The 16114-nt window shown below is 39.6% G+C and overlaps 1 protein-coding gene and 1 non-coding gene across 4 annotated transcripts in view; both read left to right on the top strand.

Annotated features, from left to right (window-relative positions):
• The window catches only part of GPR176 (G protein-coupled receptor 176), a 130416-nt gene that overhangs the window by 81244 nt on the left and 33058 nt on the right, over nucleotides 1-16114 (top strand). The window lies entirely within an intron of this gene.
• LOC119866962 lies at nucleotides 15113-15219 on the top strand. The gene has a single exon (XR_005381914.1). It is a non-coding gene; the product is annotated as a U6 spliceosomal RNA (small nuclear RNA).

The following is a 16114-nucleotide window of genomic DNA, read 5'->3' as shown; positions in this document are numbered from 1 at the left end:
CCACCCCAGTGCCCCACTTCTTTAGTTTAAAAGCAACTTAAATTGCACACATTTGTTATGCCATCCCTTAATTCCACTTTACGTGAGGTAATCAACATTGACAGCCCAGGATGTACCTTTCCACATATTTCTCTGTGTTCCTATTGAGATGTGCCACAACTTATCCTCATGATGGATGTTCGGGTTGTTTTCAATTTTGGGGTCACTGTCAACAAGGATATTTGAACATATAGCCTTGTATATTGATTCTTATTTGTACAATAGTTTCACAAAAATAAGACTCCTCAAGGTACATGAATTTAACAATATTGCAGGTTGCTTACTAGATATCTCTAGCAATCTACTTGCCCACTCAAAACATGTAAAGATGTTTATATTTCCATACCCTTTATTACTGGATCTTATATGCTTAAGTTTTATTTTGCCAAACAATAGTGAAAAGGGTTTTCTCCTTTTTATTCTAATCTGCATTTTTGCCATACCCTGAGGATACACGTGGTCAGTGGTCAGGATTCTTCCTTGGAAACTAACCCTAAAGGCACCTTGGGGCCTGCTTTCAAGTCCTCACTGGCCTCACCTCCAGGGAAGAGCTGAAGAAGCAACTTAAGTGATCACAGTGGATTTTAATCACAGAAGCTCACCTATGCTGTATGAATTTAAAACTATCCTAGGGGCAGCCCGGGTGGCTCAACGGTTTGGCGCCGCCTTCAGCCCAGGGTGTGATCCTGGAGACCCGGGATCGAGTCCCACATCGGGCTCCTTGCGTGGAGCCTGCTTCTCCCTCTGCCTGTGTCTCTGCCTCTCTCTCTCTCTCTATCATTAATAAATAAATTAAATAAAACTATCACAAAGATGGATTTCATGTAAATGCCATTGGAAAGTTTACAGGATGGGATGCCTGAGTGGCTCAGCACTTAAGTGTCTGCCTTCAGCTCAGGGTGTGGTCCCAGAGTCCTGGGATCGAGTCCTGCATCAGGCTCCCTGCGAGGAGCCTGCTTCTCCCTCTGCCTGTTCTCTGCCTCTCTCTGTGTGTCTCTCATGAATGAATAAATAAACAAATTTAAAAGAAAAAAAAAAAAGGAAATTTTACAGGAATGAAGAAGAAAGAGTAGATAAAGTGTGTGCGTAGATGCTGTGTTTAGGCTTTCCCCTGCTCTTTGCTGAACATATGGGACCCTGTGCAGGAGGGGAGGACCTTCCAGTCAGTAGCTCATTGGATTGAGAGAGAGAGGAGCATTTGAAGTGTGAAGGACTCCCCAGAGCCAGCAGCTTCCAAGCCTTTCCCACACCTTCCTGATAAAGCCTGGCCCATCTTCCTCTGTGGTCCTCCTTTCCTGAGGTTTTTCTAGCTCATAAGCACCCATGGGTCCTGTGATTACTCAAACTATGAAAACCTCATAGTCCTTTTCCAGAAGTGTACCCCACTCCATGTCCTTTGCTGAACAGTGGATGGATTTTTCTAAAAGTGACCTTCCATCTCTGTTTATAGCCTGCACCCTCAAGTGCCTCATCTCTTGCTCTGCTCCAGCTTGCTCAGATTGGATGTCTTTTGGACCAGGGTTGTACTACAGATCTGGGGACTTTTTTGTTGTGATTATAGCTTTCCTCTGAGGCATTAGGGTTCCTTCTTTTTCCCTCTCCTGCCACTCTGTCCTCCTTCTCATTGAGCATGCTGTGAAGTAGGCACCCCAGTGCAATGCATACTGACACTCTCTTGGGGATGTTTTCTCCCATAGGCGCAGTGAATGTGGCCTGGGAAACAGAGCACTGATGTAGCAGGGTCTGCCTGACCCAAGCAGCTCGTTTACTGAGCTTCTGGCAGACAAGAGCAGTGTTCAACCCTAAACTGTCTGGATTACCTTCCAGAAATTTAGAGTAATCTACTCTGAAAAGTATATGCCCTGCATATGATGCTTCATCCATGAAGCACAGGCACATGGCACAAGGACTACTCATTCTGGGTCTTCATATAATGTCATTCTCCATGATTGACACAAATCAATAAGAAGTGATAGCACCTGCCTCAGGAAGGAATTTTGGAAGAAGAGGCCCCATATGCATTGCTGGTGGAAAGGAGAGATCAGTGGCACTGAAAGAAAAACCCCAGGAAGTAAGCATATAGGAACAACAATATTTATTGCATATTGTTTAAAATGGCAAAAACCCATAAGCTACTGAATGCCCATTTGGAAGACAAAGGCCGAATAAATTATAATATATTCAAATCATGGAACGGGGATTTTTCCACTGTGTATTGCATATATATAAAATAAATGATATATTTACAAAAGAAATAATGACAAAGCACTATATATGTCTGTAAACAGAGTGTATATGTTTATATACAGTTAATGAAAGTGGAGAAAGGTATATACACATTGGTTACATAAGAAGATGGTGTCCATAAAAAAGAACAGAATTGCAAATGATATACCATTTACATAAAATTATGTATTTATGCATGAAGAGATGTATTAAAAGATGATGACCAGAATATTAACCATGTTTATCTTGACATGTAGGTTTCGGGTGATTTTTCTTGCTTCTGATACTTGTCTGAATCATTTGAATTTGTAACAGTGAATATGTGTTAGTTAAGAAAAAACCCTCAGGGATCCCTGGGTGGCGCAGTGGTTTGGCGCCTGCCTTTGGCCCAGGGCGTGATCCTGGAGACCCGGGATCGAATCCCGCATCGGGCTCCCGGTGCATGGAGCCTGCTTCTCCCTCTGCCTGTGTCTCTGCCTCTCTCTCTCTGTGACTATCATGAATAAATAAAATCTTTAAAAAAAAAATAAAGAAAGAAAGAAAAAACCCTCAGAAATAAGCTAAAACTATTTTGTAAAAGCAGAGAGGTAGAGGAAGGAAATGCAGAGCTTGTGATGTGTAGCTTACAATTGTTACTTCTAGGCTCCCCTCAAATTTGGTGTTCAAATAAGATCCTACATGACTAGAAAGCATAAAACCACTGAGACATGATCCCTTATGTTGATTCATTTTTCCCTATATTATTTTTTTCAGTCAACATATATATATATAATTAGTATTTATGATTTCTAGGTATTGCTCTGAGCACTGGGGCTATCGTGGTGGGTATATATAATAATAATATATAATAGAGATGCAATCCCTGCCCTCTTAAAGCTTGTGATTTGGTGGAGATTGGCACATGTGGTTAACTAATTAGTGTAATATATACTGCAAACAAGAAGTAATACACACAGCAAGAAATACCCAGAGAGTCTGCTTCAGATCAGAGGTGGTAGTGGTTAAGGGAAGGTTTTTTGCTTTTTTAAGATTTAAGAAATTTAATTATTCATGAGAGACAGAGAGAGAGAGAGAGGGAGGCAGAGACATAGGCAGAGGGAGAAGCAGGCTCCCTGTGGGAAGCCTGATACGGGACTCAATCCCAGGACCCCAGGATCACACCCTGAGCCAAAGACAGATGCTCAACCATTGAGTCACCCAGGCGCCCTGGTGAGGGAAGGTCTTATTAAAGAAGACCAGAAAAATGAGGTAAACTTACAGAAGATGAGGTAAAAGACAGAAGGACGGCCCTGGGAAGTTCCCCAGGCAGAGGAGAGCTTTGAAGTTTCCAGGGATTCAAGAGAAGTTTCAGGGAGTCCGTAAGGGCTGCTACACCACCTTTTTCATAGCACTCCTTGAAGGGGGCAGTTTTGACTCCAAGTCCTAGTGTTGTATCTATTGCAATTAAGTAACAGGTAACAGCAAAGGGGTGACTTTTCTAATTCCCACAGGAATCAGTGGTGGGGCAGGCTAGACTTTTGAGTTCATCTTTATGAACAATAGGAAGGAAATGGAAGTTTTTGAGAAGAGGAGTGATGTTCCTGATTGCTTTAAAAATGATTATTTTTCTGAGGTAGGTAAAACTGGAGATGGGAGAAAATCGGGAAAGAAAGTCAAAAGTCTGGTTTTGGACATGTTTAGTCTGTGATATTCATGAGAGTCCTAAGTAGAGGTGTTGGATGGACATATGACTATTTGGGACTAAAACTTGGATAAGAGGCGAGGTGGTGCAAAAATAGGAGAGCCATTAAAGCTTAGGAGAGAAGGTCAGTAGTCTAAAATAGTCTAAGGGAGAAGATGGCATGCAGAGGGTTGAGACTGAGCCCTGATGTAGGAGGAGAAGCCAGGGAGCCAGCAAAAGATACTGGGAAGTGGCCAAAGTAGTAGAAGGAAATCCAGGGGAATGTATTCTGGACATGTGTTACTGGCAGTTCCTAACATCCATGGCCTGTGAATAATGGAGCTAGTCATTCCATAAGGTGAAGGTAGATACCCCACTGCCATTGCACAGTTCTAGTCTCCAATATACCTTGACTATAACTTCTATGTTCTTTCAGAGAGCCGCTCTATCAGGGCAAATCGCATTTTGCTAATTGAGTGGCTACATTTCCTGCTTTCTTTAATTTAACTATTGTTGGAAAGATGGCAAGCTGATAAACTTATTTTAAGCACTATTAATTTGAAGGGTTTGATGTTCATTATTCTTCTGAAAAAGTCAAAGAAAGAGTAAACAGTAGATTTACTCTTGGGAATTAACAGAGCTGCATCTAGGGGGAAAAGTTAAAGGATTTTGATTTATTTTGTTTTAATTTCTTTTTTTTTAAAAAGATTTTATTTATTTATTCATGATAGTCACACGCAGAGAGAGAGAGAGGCAGAGACACAGGCAGAGGGAGAAGCAGGCTCCATGCAGGGAGCCCGACGTGGGATTCGACCCCGGGTCTCCAGGATCGTGCCCTGGGCCAAAGGCAGGCGCCAAACTGCTGTGCCACCCAGGGATCCCTATTTTGTTTTAATTTCTTAAAGAAAAGCTAAAGAATATAACACTCTGAAGAAACATTGTTATTTGGTTGCTTAGTACTGTGATGCCTTTTATGACTTCTAGAAATGTCTCACAAATTTATAGTTACATGATGATCAGTAAAAGAACATTTAAAAATGATGATATTAATGGGGCACCCTGGTGGCTCAGTCAGTTCAGTGTCTACTCAGAGCAGGGAGTCTGCTTCTCCCTCTCCCTCTCCCTTTTTCCTCTCCACTCATGCTCTCTCTCACTCTCTCTCTCAAATAAATAAATCTTTTTTAAAATGATATTAACATATTTTAAAAATGATATTAACATAACATTAAAGTTGTTTTAACATTATGGATGAGGCAGTGTTGGCACTTTTTATACATTATTTTATTTACTACAGTAGCGCAGCCAGGCAAATTTTATCATTTCCATTGTGTGGATTAAGAAACAGGGCAGGGATCCCTGGGTGGCGCAGCGGTTTGGCGCCTGCCTTTGGCCCAGGGCACGATCCTGGAGACCCAGGATCGAATCCCACATCGGGCTCCCGGTGCATGGAGCCTGCTTCTCCCTCTGCCTGTGTCTCTGCCTCTCTCTCTCTGTGACTATCATAAAAAATAAAAAAAAATTAAAAAATTAAAAAAATAAAAAAATAAAAAAGAAACAGGGCAGAGTCTGTGCAATGTATCTAAATGGTGGACCTGAACACATAGTAACTTAAAACAAAAACGTGTTATCTCACAGTTTCTGTAGACCAGGAATTTGGGAGTAACTTTGATGGCTGTCTCTGGCTGTAGGTCTCTCATAAGGTGACAGCTAGGATATTGGACAGACCCGCAGTCCCCTGACAGCTTGAGTGCTGCTAGATCTCCTTCCTAGTTGGCTCACTCAGAGGACTATTGGTAGGAGCCCTCCATTTCCCACCATGTGGATCTTTCCATAAGACTGCTTGAGATTCCTTAAGATGTGTCAGTTGGCTTTCCTCAGAACAAGTGATTCAGAAGAGATTAAGATGGAAGTGGCAATGTCTTTTATGAACTAGCCTTGGAAGTCTCACTGTCATTTCTGCTATCATCCAGTTGTTTACACAAGTTGGCCCTATTCATTGTGGAAGAAGCCTACACAGGGATGTGACTATTAGGAGTCAGGGATCATTGGTCATCTTAGAAGCTGCTTACCATAGCGGGCCTTAGGATAGTGCTTTTCTCAGAAGACATAGTGATTTGCAAAAATATCTTTTCTTTGTACAAAACTTAGAGTTTTACCTGGAAACAAGGAAAGGAGAAACTCTCCCAGGTTCTTTCCATCCAAATGAATATATAAGGTCTATTTGGTGTTCTAGATTACCTCCTTACTCCTATTTGTTTAAAGATGTATTTATTTATTCATGAGAGACACAGAAAGAGAGGCAGACACAGGCAGAGGGAGAAGCAGGATCCCTGCGGGGGGACTGATGTGGGACTTGATCCCAGGACCCCAGGATCACGACCTGAGCCAAAGGCAGATGCTCAACCACTGAGCCACCCAGGCACCCCCTTCTTACTCCTATTAAAGAATTTCAGAGTTCTTCATTAGAAAAATGACAATTATATTTAACTTATTACTTAATTAAAGTATAATTAACACAATGTTATATTAGTTTCAGATGTATAATATAATGATTCAACAATTCTGTGCATTACTCAGTGCTCATCACCATAAATGTAGCCACCATCTGTCACCAAACAACATTATTACCATCTTATAGACCATATTCCGCACTTTTCATCTCCGTTGACTCATTTATTTTGTAACTAGAAGTTTGTACTTCTTAATCACCTGTATCTATTACACCCATCCTCTATACCCATATCCCCTCTGGCAACCACCAGTTTGTTCTCTGTATTTAAAAGCCTTTTTTATGCCTCTTTTCCCCCTTGTTCCTTTGTTTTGTTTCTTAAGTTCCACATATGAGTGAAATCATATGATATTTGACTTTTCCGGTCTTATTTCACTTAGCATCATACCCTCTAGATCCATCCATGTTGTTGCAGATGGAAAGATCTCATTCTTTTTTATGGCTGAGTATATTCCATCATATATATGCCACATCTTCATCTACTTCATCTGTGGATGGATACTTGCATTGCTTCCATATCCTGACTATTGTAAATGCTGCAATAAACATAGGGGTGTGTGTATCTTTTTGAATTAGTGTTTCATTTTATTTAAGTAAATACCCAGTAGTGAACTTACTGAATCATATGGTATTTCTATTTTTAATGTTTTGAGGATCCTCTGTACTCTTTTCCACAGTGACTACAATGATTTGCATTCCCACCAACCACATGCAAGTATTTCCTTTTCTCCATATCCTTGTCAACACTTGTTATTTCTTGCCTTTGATTTTAGCCATTCTGACAAGTGTGAGGTGATATCTCATTGTGGTTTTGATTTGCATTTCCCTGATGATGAGTGATATTGAGCATCTTTTCATGTGTCTGTTGGACATTTGTATGATTTGTGGCTTTTTTGGGGGTTGAGTTGTATAAGTTCTTTATATATTTTGGATGTGAACCTCTTATTTGGATATATTATCTGCAAAGATCTTCTCCCATTCAGTAGGTTGTCTTTTATTTTGTTGATGGTTTCCTTTGCTGTGCAAAAGCTTTTCATTTTGATGTAGTGTCAATAGTTTATTTTTGCTTTTGTTTTTCTTGCCAGAGGAGGCATATCTAGAAAAATGTTCTGCAGCCAATGTCAGAGAAATTACTGCCTATGTTTTCTTCTAGAACTTCATGGTGTCAAGTCTCACAGTTAGGTCTTTAATATTTTTTGAGTTTATTTTTGTGTATGGTGTTAGTAAGTTATCCACTCCCATTCTTTTGCATATAGCTGTCTTGTTTTCCCAGCATCATTTATTGAAGAGGCTGTGTTTTCCCATTGTATATTCTCTTTTACAAATATTTTATTTATTCATTTGAGAGAGAGTGAGTGAGAGAGAACATGGTGGCAGAGGCAGAGGGAGAAGCAGACTCCTCGCGGAGCAGGAAGCCCGATGTGGGACTTGATCCCAGGACCCTGGGATCATGACCTGAGCCAAAGGCAGATGCATTGGGATTGCATTGAATGTGTAGATTGCTTTGGGTAGTATGGACATTTTAACAATATTTGTTCCTTCAGTTCATACTTTCATCAGTGTTTTGTAGTTTTCGGAGTATAGGTCTTTCATCTCCTTGGCTAATTTTATTCCCAGGTATCTTACTCTTTTTGGTGCGATTGTAGGTGAGATTGTTTTCTTTTCTTTTCTTTTCTTTAATATTTTGTTTATTTATTTATAGAGACACAGAGAGAGAATGAGAGGCAGAGACACAAGCAGAGGGAGAAGCAGGCTCCATGCAGAGAGCCTGACGCGGGACTCCATCCAGGGTCTCCAGGATCACGCCCTAGGCTGCAGGTGGCGCCAAACCGCTGCGCCACCGGGGCTGCCCTGAGATTGTTTTCTTAATTTCTCTTTATGCTACTTCATTATTAGCGTATAGAAATACGACAGATTTCTGTGTATTAATTTTGTATCCTGTGACTTTATGAATTCATTTTAGTTCTTGTAGTTTTTTGGTGGTGACTTTAGGGATTTTTTTTATATATAGTATCATATCATCTGCAAATAGTGACAGTTTTACTTCTTCACCAATTTAGATGCCTTTTATTTGTATTTCTTCTCTGATTGCTGTGGCTGAGACTTCCAGTACCATGTTGCATAAAAGTGGCGAGAGTGGATGGCTTTGTCTTTTTTCTGATCTTAGAGGAAAATCTCTCAGTTTTTCACCATTGAGTATGTTAGCTGTGGACTTTTCATATATGGCCTTTATATGTTGAAATGTGTTTTCTCTAATCCCACTTTGTTGAGAGCTTTTGTCGTGAATGAATGCTGTACTTTGTCAAATGCTTTTTCTGCATCTTGTTGAAATGATTGTAAAGTTTTTGTTTTTTCTCTTGTTAATGTGATGTATCATGTTGATTGATTTGTGAATATTGAACTACCTTTGCATCCCTGGAATAAGTCTTATTTGATTATGGTGAGTGATATTTTTTAATGTATTATTGAATTCTGTTTGCTAATATTTTGTTGGTATTTTGTTGAGGATTTTTGCATCTATGTTCATCAGAGGTATTGGACTAATCATATAGTTTTGGAGAGATAATAGCAGAGATGTAATTTTCTTTTTTTCATAGTGTCTTTACCTGGTTTTGGTATCAGGGCAATGCTCATTTTGTAGAATGAATTTGGAAGCTTTCCTTCCACTTCTATTTTTGGAATAGTTTGAGAAGAATAGGTATTAATTCTTCATTGGATGTTTGGTAGAGGGGCGCCTGGATGGCTCATTGAGTTAAGCATGGACCTTCCACTCAGGTCATGATCTCGGGGTCCTGGGATCAAGCTTCACATTGGCCTTCCTGCTCTGCTGGGAGCATGCTGTCTCTATGCTTCTACCCCTCTACTCTGCTTGTGCTCTCTCATGCTCACTCTATCTCAAATAAATAAAATCTTAAAAAAAAAGAATGTTTGGTAGAATTTACCTGTGAAACCATCTGGTCCTAGACTTTTGGTTATGGGGAGGTTTTTCTATTTTTAAAAGATTTTGTTTATTTACATGACAGAGAGAGAGCATAAACAGGGGGAGAGGCAGGCTGAGGGAGATGGAGAGGCAGGCTCCACAGGGAGTCTGATGCGGGGCTCCATCCAAGGGCCCCAGAATCACGACCTGAGCTGAAGGCAGACACTTAACTGACTGAGCCATTAAGCACTCAGGAGTTTTTTGATTACGGATTCAATTTCATTGCTATAATCAGTCAGTTCAAATTTTATATTTCTCCCTGATTCAGTTTTGGAAGGTTGTATGTTTCTACAAATTTATACATTTCTTCTAGGTTGTCCAGTTTGTTGTCATATCATTTTTTATAATATTGGTTTATAATCCTTTGTATTTCTGTGGTGTCAGTTGTTATTTCTTTTCCTTCATTTCTGATTTTATTTATTCGAGTCCTCTCTTTTTTCCTTGATGAGTGTGGCTAAGTGTTAGTCAATTTTGTTGATTATTTCAAAGAATTAACTTCTGGTTTGATTGATCTTTTCCTCTTTTTTTAAGTCTCTATTTTATTTATTTCTGCTCTAATTTTTATTATTCCCTTCCTTCTACTGGCTTTTTTTTTTTCCTAGCTCTTTTAGGTGTAAGTTTACATTGTTTATTTGAGATTTTTTTTTCCTTTAGGTAGACCTGTATTGCTATAAACTTCCATTAGAGCTGATTTTGCTATATCCAAAAGATTTTGGACTATTGTGTTTTCTTTCCTTTATTATTAAAGGTTTTATTTATTTGAGACAGAGAGAGCAAGAGCATGCAGTGAACTAGGGGAGGGGCAGAGGGAGAAGCAGACTCCCCAGTGAGCAGGGAGCCCAACAAGGGGTTCCATCCCAGGACCCTGGGATCAGGACCTGAGCTGAAGTCAGATGCTCTACTGACTGAGCCACCCAGGCACCCCTGGACTATTGTGCTTTCATTTTCACTTGTCTTCCTGTACTTTTGAATTTCCTTTTTTAGTTCATGATGACACATTCATTGCTTACTAGCATGTTATTTAGCTTCCATGTTTTTGTGTTCATTCCAAACTTTCTCTTGTGATTTCTAGTTTCTTTTTTTTTTTTTTTAAGATTTTATTTATTTATTCATGAGAGACATAAAGAGAGAGAGGGGCAGAGCCACAGGCAGAGGGAGAAGCAGGCTCCATGCAGGGAACCCAATGTGGGACTCGATCCTGGGACTCCAGGATCACACCCTGGGCCAAAGGCAGGTGCCAAACTGCTGAGCCACCCAGGGATCCCCTGATTTCTAGTTTCATATGGTTGTCAAAAAAGATGCACAATATGATTTTAGTTTTCTTGAATTTATGGATACTTGTTTTGGGGCCTAACATGTGATTTATCCTGGAGAATGTTGCATGTGCCCTTGAAAATAATGTATTCTGTTGTTTTGGGATGGAATGTTTTGTATATATCTTTTAAATCCATCTGGTTTAGTGTGTCATTCAAAGCCACTATTTTCTTGTTGATTTTGTCTGGATGATTTATCCATTTATGTAAGTAATGTATTAAAGTCCTTTACTGGGTACATGGGTGACTCAGTGGTTGAGTGCCTGCCTTTGGCTCAGGTCGTGGTCCCGGGGTCCTGGGATCAGGTACTGCATCGGGTTCCCTGTGGAGAGCCTGCTTCTCCCTCTGCCTATGTCTCTACCTCTTTCTCTGTATCTCTCATGAATAAATAAAGAAAATCTTAAAAAAAAAAAAAAGTCCCATACTATTATTCTATTACTGTCAATTTCTTTTTTTTTAAATTTTTGTTATTGGAGTTCCATTTGCCAACATATAGCATATCACCCAGTGCTCATCCTGCCAAATGCCTCTCTCGGTGCCCATCACCCAATCACCCCAACCCACGCCCACCTCCCTTTCCACTACCCCTTGTTCGTTTCCCAGAGTTAGGTGTCTCTCATGTTTTGTCACCCTCACTGGTATTTTCACTCATTTTCTCTCCTTTCCCTTTTATTCCTTTTCACTAAATTTTATATTCCCCAATTGAAGACCATATAATGTTTGTCCTTCTCCGATTGACTTATTTCACTCAGCATAATACCCTCCAGTTCCATCCACATTGAAGCAAATGGTGGGTAGTGGTCGTTTCTAATGGCTGAGTAATATTCCATTGTATACATAGACCACATCTTCTTTATCCATTCATCTTTCAATGGACAACGAGGCTCCTTCCACAGTTTGGCTATTGTGGACATTGCTGCTATAAACATTGGGATACAGGTGTTCCGGCGTTTCACTGCATCTGTATCTTTGGGGTAAATCCCCAGCAGTGCAATTGCTGGGTCGTAGGGCAGATCTATTTTTAAGTCTTTGAGGAACCTCCACACAGTTTCCCAGAGTGGCTGCACCAGTTCACATTCCCACCAACAGTGCAAGAGGGTTCCCCTTTCTCCACATCCTCTCCAACATTTGTTGTTTCCTGTCTTGTTAATTTCCCCATTCTTATGGGTGTGAGGTGGTATCTCATTGTGGTTTTGATTTGTATTTCCCTGATGGCAAGTGATGCAGAGCATTTTCTCATGTGCTTGTTGGCCATGTCTGTGTTTTCCTCTGTGAAATTTCTGTTCATGTCTTTTGCCCATTTCATGATTGGATTGTTTGTTTCTTTGCTGTTGAGTTTAATAAGTTCTTTATAGATCTTGGATTCTAGCCCTTTATCTGATACGTCATTTGCAAATATCTTCTCCTATTCTGTAGGTTGTCTTTGAGTTTTGTTGACCATTTCTTTTGCTGTGCAGAAGATTTTTATCTTGATGAAGTCCCAATAATTCATTTTTTGCTTTTGTTTCCCTTGCCTTCATGGATGTATCTTGCAAGAAGTTGCTGTGGCCAAGTTCAAAAAGGGTGTTGCCTGTGTTCTCCTCTAGGATTTTGATGGATTCTTGTCTCACATTTAGATCTTTCATCCATTTTGAGTTTATCTTTGTGTCTGGTGTAAGAGAATGGTCTAGTTTCATTCTTCTGCATGTGGATGTCCAGTTTTCCTAGCACCATTTATTGAAGAGACTGTCTTTTTTCCAGTGGATAGCCTTTCCTGCTTTGTCAAATATTAGTTGACCATAAAGTTTAGGGTCCACTTCTGGATTCTCTATTCTGTTCCATTGATCTATGTGTCTGTTTTTGTGCCAGTACCACACCATCTTGATGACCACAGCTTTGTGGTAATCTGGCATTGTGATGCCCCCAGCTCTGGTTTTCTTTTTTAATATTCCCCTGGCTATTCGGGGTCTTTTCTGATTCCACACAAATCTTAAGATGATTTGTTTCAACTCTCTGAATAAAGTCCATGGAATTTTGATAGGGATTGCATTGAATGTATAAATTGCCCTGGGTAACATTGACATTTTCACAATATTAATCCTGCCAATCCATGAGCATGGAATATTTTTCCATCTCTTTGTGTCTTCCTCAATTTCTTTCAGAAGTGTTCTGTAGTTTTTAAGGTATAGATCCTTTACCTCTTTGGTTAGGTTTATTCCTAGGTATCTTATGCTTTGGGGTGCAATTATAAATGGGATTGACTCCTTAATTTCTCTTTCTTCAGTCTCATTGTTAGTGTATAGAAATGCCACTGACTTCTGGGCATTGATTTTGTATCCTGACACACTGCCAAATTGCTGTATGAGTTCTAGCAATCTTGGGGTGGAGTCTTTTGGGTTTTCTATGTAGAGTATCATGTCATCGGCGAAGAAGGAGAGTTTGACTTCTTCTTTGCCAATTTGAGTGCCTTATTTCTTTTGTTCCCTGATTGCTGAGGCGAGCACTTCTAGTGCTATGTTGAATAGCAGTGGTGAGAGTGGACATCCCTGTCATGTTCCTGATCTTAGGGGAAAGGCTCTCAGTGTTTCCCCATTGAGAATGATATTTGCTGTGGGCTTTTCATAGATGGCTTTTAAGATGCTGAGGAATGTTCCCTCTATCCCTACACTCTGAAGAGTTTGATCAGGAATGGATGCTGTATTTTGTCAAATGCTTTCTCTGCATCTATTGAGAGGATCATATGGTCCTTGTTTTTTCTCTTGTTGATATGATCTATCACATTGATTGCTTTACAAGTGTTGAACCAGCCTTGCATCCCAGGGATAAATCCCACTTGGTCATGGTAAATAATCTTCTTAATGTACTATTGGATCCTATTGGCTAGTATCTTGTTGAGAATTTTTGCATCTGTGTTCATCAGGGATATTGGTCTATAATTCTCCTTTTTGGTGGGGTCTTTGTCTGGTTTTGGAATTAGGGTGATGCTGGTCTCATAGAACGAGTTTGGAAGTATTCCATCTCTTTCTATCTTTCCGAACAGCTTTAGTAGAATAGGTATTGTTTCTTTTTTAAACGTTTGATAGAATTCCCCTGGGAAGCCATCTGGCCCTGGACTTTTGTGTCTTGGGAAGTTTTTGATGCCTGCTTCAATTTCCTCCCTGGTTATTGGCCTGTTCAGGTTTTCTATTTCTTCCTGTTCCAAGTTTGGTTCTTGTGGTTTTCCAGAAATGCGCCCATTTCTTCTAGATTGCCTAATTTATTGGCATATAGCTGCTCATAATAAGTTTCTTAAATCTCTTGTATTTCCTTGGTATTGGTGATCTCTCCTTTTTCATTCATGATTTTATTAATTTGAGTGTTTTCTCTCTTCTTTTTAATAAGGCTGGCTAATGGCTGGCTAGTGGTTTATCTATCTTATTAATTCTTCCAAAGAACCAACTCCTGGTTTTGTTGATCTGTTCCACAGTTCTTCTGGTCTCTATTTCATTGAGTTCTGCTTGAATCTTTATTAACTCTCTTCTGCTGGGTGAAGGTTTTATTTGCTCTTACTTCTCCAGCTCCTTTAGGTGCAATGTTAGATTTTTCTATTTGAGTTCTTTCCAGTTTCTTTAATACAAGTTTGCTTGTATTGCGATGTATTTCCCACTCAGGACTGCTTTTGCTGTATCCCAAAGATTTTGAATGATTTTATCTTCATTCTCATTAGTTTCCCTGAATCTTTTAAATTCTCTAATTTCCTAGTTGACCTTTCATCTTTAAGCAGGATGGTCTTTAACCTCCACGTGTTTGAAATTCTTCCAAATTTCTTCTTGTGATTTAGTTCTAGTTTCAAAGCATTATGGTCTGAAAATATGCAGGAGACAATCCCTATCTTTTGGTATCGGTTAAGACCTGATTTGTGACCCAGTATGTGGTCTATTCTGGAGAAAGTTCCATGTGCACTTGAGAAGAATGTGTATTCAATTGTGTTTGGATGTAAAGTTCCGTAAATATCTGTGAAATCCATCTGGCCCAGTGTATCATTTAAAGCTCTTGTTTCTTTGGAGATGTTGTGCTTAGAATATCTATCAATTGCAGAAAGCGCTGTGTTCAAGTCTCCCAGTATAAGTGTATTATTACCTAAGTATGTCTTAACTTTGGTTATTAATTGATTGATATACTTGGCATCTCCCACATTAGGGGCATAAATATTCATAATTGTTAGGTCTTCCCTTTTGGATAGATCCTCTAAGTATGATATGGTGTCCCTCTTTATCTCTTACCACAGTCTTTGGGATAAACTTTAATTTATCTGATATTAGGATGGCTACCCCTGCTTTCTTTTGAGGATCATTTGAATGGTAAATGGTTCTCCAACCTTTTATTTTCAGGCTGTAGGTGTCCCTAGTTCTAAAATGAGTCTCTTGGTGCTCGCTTCAGCAGCACATATACTAAAATTGGAACAATACAGAGAAGATTAGCATGGCCACTGCGCAAAGATGACATGCAAATTCGTAAAGTGTTCCATATTTTTATGGTGATTTGTTTCATGGTCTTTGTATTTGAGTCTAATGCACGTTCTAACATGATAGAAACAATGCATTATTGTGTAGCCACGGTTTTCTGGAGAAGTTGATATTTTAGGAATTGTATTTCAGATCTTAAATAAAATTTGTTTCTAAATTTCAAAAAAAAAAAAAAAATGAGTCTCTTGTAGACAGCAAATAGATGGGTCTTGCTTTTTTATCCAGTCGGAAACCCTGCGCCTTTTGATGGGATCATTAAGCCCATTCATGTTCAGAGTTACTATTGAAAGATATGAATTTAGTGTCATCATAATACCTATTCAGTCCCTGTTTTTGTGGATTGTTTCCTTGGACTTCCTCTTTCTTTTATAGAGTCCCCCTTAATATTTCTTGCAGAGCTGGTTTGGTGGTCACATATTCTTTCAGTTTCTGCCTATCTTGGAAGTTCTTTATCTCTCCTTCTATTCTGAGTGAGAGCATTGCTGGATAGAGTATTCTTGGCTGCATATTCTTCTCATTTAGGACCCTGCATATATCCTGCCAGCCCTTTCTGGCCTGCCAGGTCTCTGTGGAGAGGTCTGCTATTAACCTAATACTTCTCCCCATAAAGGTTAGGGATTTCTTGCCTTTTGCTGCTTTAAGGATCTTCTCTTTATCTTTGGAATTTGCAAGTTTCACTATGAAATGTCCGGGTGTTGAGCGGTTTTTATTGATTTTAGGGGGGTACCTCTCTGTCTCCTAGATCTGAATGCCTGTTTCCCTCCTCAAGTTAGGGAACTTTCTCAGCTATGATTTGTTCAAATACACTTTCTGGTCCTCTGTCCCTTTCAGCATCCTCTGGAACCCCAGTTAAACGTAGATTTTTCCTTCTTAGGCTGTCATTTATTTCCCTTAACCTTTCCT

This window comes from Canis lupus, chromosome 30 (assembly GCF_011100685.1).
Source record: "Canis lupus familiaris isolate Mischka breed German Shepherd chromosome 30, alternate assembly UU_Cfam_GSD_1.0, whole genome shotgun sequence".
Taxonomy (NCBI): Eukaryota; Metazoa; Chordata; class Mammalia; order Carnivora; family Canidae; genus Canis; species Canis lupus.
This window is presented reverse-complemented; position numbering and strand designations above follow the sequence as displayed.